This window comes from Epinephelus lanceolatus, chromosome 18 (assembly GCF_041903045.1).
Source record: "Epinephelus lanceolatus isolate andai-2023 chromosome 18, ASM4190304v1, whole genome shotgun sequence".
Taxonomy (NCBI): Eukaryota; Metazoa; Chordata; class Actinopteri; order Perciformes; family Serranidae; genus Epinephelus; species Epinephelus lanceolatus.
Genome location: NC_135751.1, coordinates 23,419,227 through 23,431,431, shown reverse-complemented (window position 1 = coordinate 23,431,431; position 12,205 = coordinate 23,419,227). Strand labels below are relative to the sequence as shown.

The following is a 12,205-nucleotide window of genomic DNA, read 5'->3' as shown; positions in this document are numbered from 1 at the left end:
AATTTTGGACGACATACTATACTATAACTATTTTTCATGATTTTGGACAACATACTATACTATGACTTTTTTTTTCATGATTTTAGACAACCTATTATTCTTTAACTTTTTTCATAATTTTAGACGACATACTACATTATGACTATTTTTCATGATTTTGGACGACATACTACACTATGACTTTTTTTCATGATTTTGGACAACATGCTACACTATGACTTTTTTGCATGATTTTGGACAACATACTATACTATGACTTTTTTGCATGATTTTGGACAACATACTACACTATGACTTTTTTTTCATGATTTTGGACAATATACTACACTATGACTTTTTTTTCACGATTTTGGACCACATACTATACTATGACTATTTTTTCATGATTTTGGACAACATATTATATTACTAACTGATCTAACCCCCAGCAGAGGTCCGGAGCAATGGAGTGGCGATAACATGTCTCAACTTTGTCTATGAGCTTTAGTATATGAAGCCCAGCATGATAGTGGTGCTCCACACAGACCTGCCACCCTCAGCCTGCCTTTCAGCACCTTCTGGCCAACAGAAAGGGCTTCTTTGTTCAGCCGTGTGCTTGTGACGTTCACTCAAGCCATGCTTCCATTAGCAACAGCCTGCCAAATAACCAGGGATTGTGATGGAGCCTAATACCCACTGCATATGTAGTATTTACTTAAGAAGGAATAGAAAACTGTCCCTCCTATAGCGTCCAGACACAAGGCTACTGTTATAACTCACCTTAGTCACACTCACTGCCTTTTACCAGCATGATTGACTGATTGATTTCACCAGTATAGGGTTGCCCCATTTCTATATTTTTGATTTATTATCATCATCCTCACAGGGTTGATAATGATTAGACTGTTAACTTATTAATTCTCATTTTAAAGAATACCATGAAGCTAAAAAGATTAAGGTCAAAATGAAAAGTGTCCCACAGCTGACCAGCAGTAGCAGTTTGATTTAAAATCTTTGGTCCAGCTGTACAATCTTCCATGTAGTCAGAATTTTAGTTGAGCCAGCAGACTTTGCTACACACATTCAAGAAATTCATATTTTATTTGAGTCACCCAAAAGGTGTTTTATTGCACATGAAACACAATCCTGTACAAACATAACGAAAAGTTAACTTAAATTTCCCAAAACTTCTAGGAAGACTAAAGAAGTGACACCCTGGATTTGATTTGACCTGCAGTATTTTTCCACTGGGTAGACCTGATATTCCATGACCATGTTCAAAAATAAAGTATGCCAGTCTTTTGCTTATTTTACTTGGATACAGTGACACAGATTCTCTTATCACAGCTTTCCTTTTACTCACATTGTCCCGGTATAGACTCCTACAGTATGTGAATTGAATCCAGGCGCTCAATTCAAACATGTCTCAGAGACAGACTCACCTGCTGAGCCAAGTCTACAAGTATATGGAAATAAAACAATATTCAAACATCTCTTTTAAAATAAACATTTGCACTTGGTCGACATAGCTGGCAAATGCTCTTCTACGCTGTCTCTATTTAAGGAAATCCAATAGGTCTCTTCATATTTTCATGGATTACAATGATGGCCATGCAACATAAAATCATTTCATTAAAATGATTTCTACTTCAAATAAAAAAAAAAAAATTCAGCCATCTTCTTCTGCCTTCACTATGTATGTAGGTGCACAGCGTAGAGTGCAGCTGACCTTTGAGATTTTTAATCAGCTAAAATTATGAAAACATCAAATTCCATTGAGCAAACATTTTTAATGATAGTGATTACAAATCAGATTAAACACTTAAAACAATGGCGATATAACTATAAACCAAAGGTGCTGTGAAAATTTATTATTGGATTAACAGATGAACTGATGGAAATAGTATTCCATCTCTTGTCCCCATGATAATTTGCATAACTTGAATTATGGGTGTGACCTCTAGTGCTAAACTGGAACCAGCAACGATTAGTTTAGCGCTTTCCTGTAAGCTAATTGTCTGTCCCAAAGCAACTGGGACATAAAACATGGAACACACCACCTGTTACACCTCAGATGTCAGATTATATCCGTAATCTCATTCTTTCGGTCATTACCCATAGCTCATGACCATAGGTGTAGGCTGGGACGTAGATGGACCAGTAAATTGAAAGCTTTGCCTTCCAGCTCAGCTCCCTCTTTACCACGACAGGCGTCTGCAGTGATACGCCCATGTTATTGCAGAAGCTGTGCCAAACCGCCCATCCATCTCATGCTCCATTCTAAGCTCAGATTTGGAGGTGCTGATTCTCGTCCCAACTGCTTCACACCCTAGTGTAAAGGTCACGGTGTGATGAAGCCAATAGAACCACATCATCTGCAAAAAGCAGAGATGCAGTCCTGAGGTCACCAAATTGGACCCCTTCCTTCCCCAAACCGCGCCTTGAGATCCTGTCCATGAATATCACAAACGGAATTGGAGACAAGGGACAACCCTGGCGGAGGACAGTGCCCATCGGAAATGTATGCGGACACAGCTCTCACTTTGGTTATACAAGGACCAGATAGCTCATAGCAGCAACCCTGGTACCCCGTACTCCTGCAGTACCCCCCACAAGACTCCCCTTGGGATGTAGTGGTAAGCCTCTCCAGCCTTCCATCAGCTGATGACTCCTAACCACCTGTAGAAAATGAGGAGGAGAAAAAAAGGGATCAATATTGTTGAGACAGAATGACTTGCTGTTCCGTTTGTCTTTTTATTTACCAAAGCCTGCTATTTTCCACTTTTACAATCTTCTTTGTTTGCTTGACCAATTTTATCTGCATTGAATTTCTGGGGAAAACAAACAAGGTTACAGAGCCTCATAAAGGGGCCTATTCTTAACATTTCATTTAAGAGAAAAAAAAACCAGGGTCATTTTTGTGTATTTTTGTCCAAGACGGGAAACCCTGCCCATCTTCATTTTTACTGGAACGTCTCTCTTGGGGATTCGCTGTACACGTTAACTCTCAAGGTCCAAGGATGCTGACTCTACTTGTGTTTCTGACAGACATTTGCCCATTTCAGGTACTAAATATCCACAAATGCTTGTCATTTGATTATCTGCTCAGATAATCCATAGTACATATCAAACAGTGATGTAACCAAGCACATAGGAATTCCTTAGTCCTTTACCTGACTTAAACTGTCCTAGCAAACACATACTGAAAAGATGCATAACATATTTGAAAATATTAATTGACAGAACCACCAAATACTATGCTTTTTCTGTTTGCTAGACTGATGACAACCAGTGTGTGTGATACAGCCACCCACTCATTTGGACACACTCTTTTCTGTTCAGAGGTGTAACACAAATTTAGGCATAGTTCTGGTAAAATGTAAATTGTGGTTAAACATGAACTGCCCTATTCAAACCTAGGCAGGGCAGTCACCGCAGAGAATATTTTGGTTCATTTTCAAGACCTTCCGAATAGTTAAAGAAAAGTAGTGTGTGTTTTGTTTATTGGTGGTAACTGTCTTAGTAACCAACTGTCAGATGTTGAAATTAAGCCTTGTTTTACATGCTTTTAAAAAGTCTGACCACTTTGGTGAGTCCAACATACTTGGTTATAAATCTTGCAGGTACTGGAGAGAGATGCCGCACATGCATTAATTTTTCAGGCCCACCGCACACCTTTCCACAGGACTACACCAACAAAACAAGGAGTGTGGTCAGGTTTTCCAGTCCAGCCTAATTAAAGGGGAGGAATATGAAACATGTGTCCTGTGCTTACAAAGGGCTGTGGTAACCAAATGCATCACCAAGATCAACACTTATTTCAACAACCAACAGCCATGTCGCTGTTTACAGAGAGCCATATATTATAATGAAGAAAGGTTATACTATGAAGGCAAAGCTGAAATGCAAGTGGAATTAATTGCCTATTATGAATACTGTTGATATTTTTATTCGTATTTCTTTATGTCAGTATAATCTCACCACTTTGGTTGTTGGCAGTAATGCACCGTTAAGCTCTTATGACCAGCAAACATGAAGCCACTGTGCTGAAATTATTGTGACTACAAATCAAATATTCTGAAAATTAAAGATGAATTAAATCAAACACAATACATTTGGTCATTTTAAAGTGAATAAGAAACTGTCTAACTTTGGGAGGGCATTATTTTTAGATCAAAATATGTTACTCATTCAAGAATAATTTGATTTACTATTTAATAATCCCTTATGGTGAGTTGTTTGTTAATGTATTAAAAACCACTCAAAACGGATATAAGTTAATGTGGATCATGTGACCAATGCCCTGCTGAGTATAGAAGGAAGTAGTCCGCATAAGGAGGCAGGTTAGGGTGATGGATATGTCACAAAGCACAGGACTTTCTCCCAGGACTTTCCTCAAGAGACTCATATCGGAGCTGTGTGAAACCAAGTGAACTTTGAGTCATTTTAAGGTACTTTGTCACCATTTTTCCCCCCTAAAACTATCCAAAGTAACTTTACTTGCCTAAACCTAAAGACACCTTAACATGTTACTTTTCCTAAAACTCTACTTAAGTCTACTTGCTTAAACCATATCTACGTAAATTTACATGTAATGTCTTTTGTGGGGCACTAATTTGTTAGAAATCAGATGAACCTTTGTGTGTGCATTTTTGTAAGATAGCATATGAATCTTTGTATGAGGATACGTTGCCTCGGTACCAAGTCGATGCCAAATTTCTGAAAACATGACAAGCTACTTGTTTTTCTCCAGCACCGGTGGTACTAGGGATGCAATTCTTACAGACCTGACAGAGCAGCATTAATGCCTACAAGTGTTCTAGTCTGCCATTACATGCCAAGAAAGAAGAAGAATGCCTACCAACACAAAAAAACAACAATTACACAAGTTTAGCTGTAGCAATGGCTTCATCTTGACTCGTCAAAAAGAGGTTAATGTCTTTTGTTATTTTTTTTGCAATAGGAGTGCAATGTATTTACACAACGCTTCAAAGTGCCAGCAGAGTGACGAGGAGGAGCATGTATTGTGTTCTGAGTACTAAGAGTTGAAAAATGTTCAGCTTTGGGTAAAATGCTGCGCTCCTCACTGTCGCTTTTTACCCAGCCATCCAATCACAGTGGAGGAGGGATGGGACAAGTAGTGTACCACAAAGACCAAGCATCCCATTTCACATGTACAAGTGCTGAACAACAAAGACAGTGGAGGAGAAATATGTTAATATAGTGTAGGCAATATAAGTTACAATGTAACTGTAATGCAATCAAGAGCAACAAGGAACCTGATGTTTCTCGTGGTGTTTCTTTGAACTGGAGTAGTGGCTGACCTTCGTGTATAATGAGCCTATTCACACAATAATTGCTACATAGGAATACCTTGGGTAAACTAGTAAAGACGTATCAAAAACAATCAGGTGGTCGCAGTAAATCCTTGCCTCTCTGTGAGGAATTGGGAACAGAGGTGCTCAGTGAAAGTTTCAGTCCCATCTGCCAGCGAGCCCATCAGGACCTGGAAACCACACTGCTTTCTCTCACAAAAAGTCTGAAGGAATGAAGAGTGGGTTGGTTCCTGGGAGGTTGTGGCAGGACCTGGCTCACCTCAGCTCATCTCGGCCTGCGATACGCTCCAGTGTAAAGTATAAACTTCTAAAGCAATAAGGGTTTTTGAGAATTTGCATGGTTTTAGAGGAACAACTTGATATCATGTCAGGGGAACTGGAAGAGTTGGTGTGTCTATTTTGAGATTTCCTTTACCTCATAATTCAAAGGCACTGATTAAAACATGAATGCCCTTTTGAAAGCTGAGTCATGTTGGGAGTGCCATTCCCGTATTTCCCCTGTAACACCCTTGGAACGAGGGTCGACTCATACTTGAGCCCTGCCGTGAAGTGAGCAGTATCCCATACTCATGATGAATGAGGCTCCTAGCAGGACGGTGGCAAGGAGGACAGCTCCAGTGTTATCGCACAGCGTCTTGAAGCACTACACTTCTGAGGGCCCACTCACCTGGGAGGGTCCAGAGCATTAGGGCCTTCATCAATCACACCTAAGCCGGTCTCCACAGGCAGTAGCATGGACAGGCCTGACACAGCATTAAACAGCAAGCTACTCCCAAAATATAACTGGTAACTTTAAGTTCTGACCAAAAGGCTCTGTTGGGAAAAGTATTGGTATCACTGTTGCAAAGATAAGCAAGAAACTGTTTGCTGTTAATTAATAAAGTTAGAAAAGCAAGGGACCTTTTACTTTTGTTTGTACAATGCTGAAAAGTTACTGTTCATGCAAAATAAACACTTCATTGTTATGATAATATTAAAGTAATAGGAATCATTACTCAAACAAGACTTCTCATAATTCAAATTGAAGCAATGTGGATTTTATACAAGGCCCACGTTTAAACCTTCACAAACCTACTTGTCTGTGCTATAATTGGTCTTTGGGGACTCCCAATGGCTTTTCATAGAGTCATATTATCCTTGCCGTTGCCGGACGTTTTTCAAAGCTCGAGCAATCAATGCGGAGTTAATGAACCCAGTCCTGGGGCTCCTGTAGCCCACTGGAGGCACACGTTGAGAGGCCCCTATACCTGAGAGATCCATTTAAGGGTGAGATATTCCAAGCGGAAAAGCCTATTGGTAGCCAGGCCACAGTTTATAGGGGTCAGAACAATTGGGAGAAAAGCACACCCAATCTTTCAGGGGTCCAAATGCGCAGTAACACTGTCAACACACAAGGGAGAGCAGGACCCCTGAGGGTCGGTCATAGGGCAAAGCCTATGCCAGAGCCTCTCACCTTCTCCCATAAATCCTTACAATCTGAGCTCCTACTGAATGTTGTAGGAAGGTCAGGTGTTTGGGGCTTTCTCTGGAGAGGCCAGAGTTGTCCTGTGCACGCCTATCACTGTCGCAGAGAGACCCTTCAAACTTTTGACCTCTTCAACTGCATGCTACTGGTTACATTTGATACTTGAAGCAATGGCGATTGCTCCTGAATGGCAGTGTCAGTAAATACACTCCCAGCCCAGGCATGAAGAAAGAATGTTGTATGTTTCTGCAAACCAGGGATACGTTTGTACGTCTCATACGTATCAAAGCAACATTTCTTATGTGACTTAGAACTGATTACGTGTAAATGTGCTGATTTTGTCATCAGGAGGTGGAGCAGTTAATGGATGGCATCACACCAAGACCACTCTTCATGATCAATTAACAGTAAAGGTGGCACCAACTGGGTATTTTAAAAAATCCAAATCATGATCTTTTCCTAACCATAACAAAGTGTTTTTTGTGCCTAAATATAACCACACGTGAAGCACGATGTTGTCGAAATTTAAAGTTTCAACATATCGGCAAATGTTGTACAGAAACGTACAATGCCAACTTTTATTGCAGTGATTGGGTTCAACCGAAGTTCAAAACATGACCGAATTATCAAAAACCTGTGGAAGAGAAAAAAACTGAATGTCAAGCTATTGTTGAATAAACTTGCTTTGTTTTTAAGGCTGCCATGGGTTTAACTTGCCCATGGCCATTGTCCATTGTGAAAAAAAGAAATGCACTTGTGTTACTTTTTTCAATAAAACCTCCCACCAAATGGCCAAAGCTGTCCAATGAGCCTTCCAGCACACTGCGGTACATTGTGGTACACTGTTATGTACCCTGAGCAAGGTGTGCTGTGGTATCTGGCATCTGTTTTTTCTAAGAGGTGGAGCGTGCCTGTCTGCTGTCTGCTGGTCCGGCTTCGGAGGCTGTGGGAGAATAGGAGAGTGAGCAGCTATTTGGCTTGGCCCGGTCAGGACATGTGTACTGCACTACAGCGCGCTGGATAGGTGGATGTGGGCACTGGAAGTTGGCATGGTACATTCATACTCATTATGACAAGCGCACACACGCACATGTCCACACACCACACACAGACAGATGGACACATACACACACACACAGCACCTCTGGTGGATCCATTCCCAGAATATTTTGGAACTCAACCAGCTGCATGTACTGTATAGAGTGTATGCAGGTTGGCCGTTTGGTTTGGCATTGCCAGTAGACTGGAAACATGTCATGTGACTTCTGGAAAAAGTGGTTCCCACCAGCCTTATGTCTACATGCCAAACTGAGACATGGGCGATAGAATGCAGCACAGTCTGTGACTATTACAAGCTCCAAAACAAGGTAGGTAATTTAAGATACCTGCTGACAGTAGGTGGGTGTGTTAATTTATGCTTTTAGCAAACAATCTGAGTATCCATCATTTCTGTATTCGTCCTAAAATTCTTCAAAGCTTTGTGTTACCTGTACAATCATCATATCGTGTAAGGTGTTAAACCTGCAGCTTCCATGAGTTAAAGTAAGTTAGATGACTTAGAAACATGGTGCGAACAGGGCCAACAGCACTTGGGTGACCCAGCAAGGTGGCAGTTCACCTGAGCTGATAAACAGGTCGACAGAAACACAAGTCTGTTACCTTAAGAGGGATTTAAACCAGCAGACTTGCAGGGGCCTACACTGACACTGACAGCTTTATAGAAGCATGACACTGGCAGGACTGAAGCAGTAAAAACACTAAGACAACATACACCTTAGGAAATAATGATTCCACTCGCAAGTATGGTAAGTTTGTTTGTGTGTGTTAGTGTATGCATAGTGTAGCGTGTGAGAGCCACAATTTGGCGTACAAAACCCCATGTCTACATGCTTGTGTTCATGCAAATGCAAACAACTTGGCGTGGAGAAAGCAGCTTCTCTGTTCACTCAGGGTCAAGCGAGCGAATAATTATAGGAGGTGGCCTTCTCTGGAGTCTGTTTATAACTCTGGTAAGGGAGAGTGTCAGTGGCAGAAAATGTCATGCTTGCTTCATAAATACAATACCACCTTGCCTTTCTGAAGTGAGCTAAGAGCAGGGCAAACCTATGAGTGACTCCAATGCTACCACAGAAGCACACACACCCACACAGACAGGCAGCCAAGGCCAAACAAGACCAGCTATCTACATCTAAACCAGTTGACACAAACAAAGAAGCATGTAAACGCAAGCACATACAAACATGGTGGTAAAATAAAATGGCTGATGTCAGAGTCACTGGCACGTTTGGGCTGACACCTCCTGGGTGACACACTGCTGTTCGCAGGCCAGGGTTGCAGTGTTAGCAAGCTACGGTACCACAGCCACAGAGGACAAAGACAGCCTTCATGTGGTGTTCACTCAGCCCTGGAGACTACTTCTGGTTTTGTGTGTCTGGAAATGAGAATGTGAGGTGGCAGTGAGACCCCATCGACCCAAAATCAAGCACAGGAGTTATTTACACACTTGACATTTACTGGAGTTTACTCTGTCTTTCCTTCCCAATGCTGCTCCAGCATATTATGCATGTATACATCTCCTTTCCTTTCAATTTTGGATAATTGCAAAGGAGCAAAGGTACAGTGTGATTTCTCCAACAAGCAAATTCTGATTTCCCTCAGTGGGACATGGTTTCAGTTTTCACCGACTTCTATAATGACAAAGACAAGGCCATCACCAAGGTAACCCTCAATTTCAACACGTAGCAGTTTCAGTTTCTGATACACCAAACCTCTCTCCCTCTCCAACACCACTGAGAAGGAAATATTAGTTCCTTAATAAAACATAATTTTGTCTGGAGGCTGAGCCTGGAGGCCCTACGAAAACAGATGTTGTCTTGTCATGTTAGCAATACCACGCGTGAGGCCGGGGTCTATTTCATTCTGTTTTCATACTGAGCGGACTTCTTCCTCTCTGTCTGCTGTCTCTCACGTCAGTTTGTCTTGAAAACGGAGCCGCATTCCACACACTGTCGCCTTAATTTGCCAGCCTGATTTGAGGCCTGTTCTTGAGATGACAATATTAATTAAGGGCTAATTAAAGTTATGCAAACAAAAGCTCATATTCATATTTTCTCTGCAAAAGTAACCATATTAAATCAGAATAAGGCGAGCGGTGGCCTCGTGGGCAGACAGAAGTTGAAAGCTGCGCGTAATTAAATAACGTGACACCTCTCGGCCTGCTAGCTCCCCGTTAAGTAACCCTCCACAACATGAGATACATTCCAACACTTTCGTTTGTGTGTCTTGGAGTCAGTCAGCCCTCATTGTTAAAGCATGACCAGGCCACCGGAGTAGGGGAGGAATACAACCGTCCAAACATATGACGTGACTGACAAGAGGGATCCTCCTGAAAACAGCGTGGTGCCTCACAAAGGGCAGAAATGCTGTATGAAATTTGAAGGTATCTTTTTTCAGTATGGTGTGTTCTTCATTGGCATCTATTGGCTTCAAGAAACAAGAAAAATGTGCCACCTCATTTTCTTACTCACACATATTGACAGAAGTATGCTTTTTTGCCGTTTCAAACCTGGCTGTCAACAGAGAACCAATCAGATGCCTGCAACGGCTGTAACACTGTGTTTTCATTGCTGGTATGCATTTTAACAATACATCATCCCAAGGCTGGGCACCTCAGACTAAACACACGTCATCTATTGTTTCCAAAGTGGGCAACGACTCAACATCGAAAGGCTAAAAACAAATCTAATAAAGTCTGTTCATGTTTGTGAAGAAAGACCTTGAGGACAACGCTGTGGTCAGAAACAGATGAAGGCAAATGGTTTAAAGATGCTCTATCAGAGGATTTGTTTTCAAGACACTTAGAGCTACGGAATTGCATTGACTCGATCAAAGGGGTTGCAGCTATCTTTGCAGGTCTGCCTTTGAAGCGATTCCACAAGAGTAGTTTGAGATGCGTCAAAGCTCTTCCGCTTCTCTTTTCCTTTTCCCTTTGATGCCAGTCCAGCTGAGACATCTCTCTTTCTTTCTCCGGAAGTGATAGGTGGAGGGAGGGGGTGGAAGCTGCTGGCCTGACTGCAGCAGAGACAGGCTCCATGGTGTTGAAACGCTGTCTGAGCTAGTGCAGGGCTCAACTCTGGAAACACCAAATGTACAGAATGGAGAGAAGTTGCAGGCCTCCATATGTCCACCCACGCACCTCAGTACAGGCTGCACCAATGACAGGCATAGGAACAATTTAGAGTGATAAGACGCCCAATGTCCCCACAGAATTTCTCAATGAGACCGTTATCATAGTTTAAACAGCTCCAGAGACCCGTGCAGATGGTTGCATCTATTCAGTTTCAGTGAATTCAGTGAGGTCTGATGTTATTCAGATGGACACAAGTCTCTGTCAAAAGTCAAAACATGACTTTCAGAAGTACAGTGCAGTGTATATTCACTCTCTGGTGTACATTGGCTTGGATTATGCAGACAGTGTATGTTTAAACCAAGTCTGTTGCTGAGGTCTGAATGAACACACGCCGAATAACTGGACCTCTTTTCTGTCCATCGTCCTCAGTGTTTCATCAGAGCCAATACTGCACAGTTCCTGTTATGCTTAATTAGTACATGACTACGAAATCATAACATAAGCAGTGTCAGGTTCCTGCTGCCCAAAATGCTCGTTTCTAAAACAAACTGTTGCTGCGAAAGCAAGGTTTCTGAAACGGTGGTGGTGAATGTAACGGGTGTGATGGTGGCGGTAAGTACGGTGGGTGGTGTTTGGCAGTGGTGCAGCTCTGTGGGTTTGGAGGTCCCCTATGTTTATGCTTTTGTCAGACACTGTGTTGGCCCCCGGGCCAGGCCCCTGGAGGACCCCTCCTGGCTGCTGCTCTCGCTCCTGTCTGCTTGCCGTGACTGCTCCATAATAAATAAGCAGCTGTAGGCCTGGACCTGCGTTCTGCATATTCTCACACAACCTACTGTAAATGAGAGGGGAAGCTGCCCCAGCCCCAGCACTTCACACACTTAGAGCGTGCTGCACTTACCGTGTTACACAACGCTGGGTGAAGCCAGCATCAGCTTTGCTCTGTGAATCATATACTGAACTTTGTATACTCTCCTTTTGCAATTCAGTGTCACCTGTCCGTTATCTGCGTTTTTGCGACACATTTCAAATTGAATAGAATGTGTTTAATTAATCATATCTGCCTGTCCTTAGCATTAACTTTCTATGTTGCAATAGATAATAACTTGCTTTTGCCCTAAGGTTTGATTTCCTAGGTGACTGCAGCATTTTAGCAGAAAATTAGCAGAACTGAAAGCCAATGAAACATCATTTACAGAACGCCATTGCTCTAAATTATCAATAAAACTGTTGAGTAATTTGCAATTAGAGTTAAGGAGCAGTGTGTAGAATTGCGTGGCATCTAGCAGTGAGGACTGC

The 12,205-nt window shown here is 42.0% G+C and overlaps 1 long non-coding RNA gene across 2 annotated transcripts in view; it reads right to left on the bottom strand.

The window, feature by feature from the left end:
• Positions 1–1,749: 1,749 nt before the first annotated feature.
• LOC117268132 (uncharacterized) overlaps positions 1,750–12,205 on the bottom strand; it is a 54,211-nt gene continuing 43,755 nt past the window's right edge. For both annotated transcript variants that reach the window (XR_013488014.1, XR_004502623.2), the window contains one exon: positions 1,750–2,658. This is a non-coding gene — a long non-coding RNA (uncharacterized LOC117268132). The remainder of the gene's footprint in view (positions 2,659–12,205) is intronic.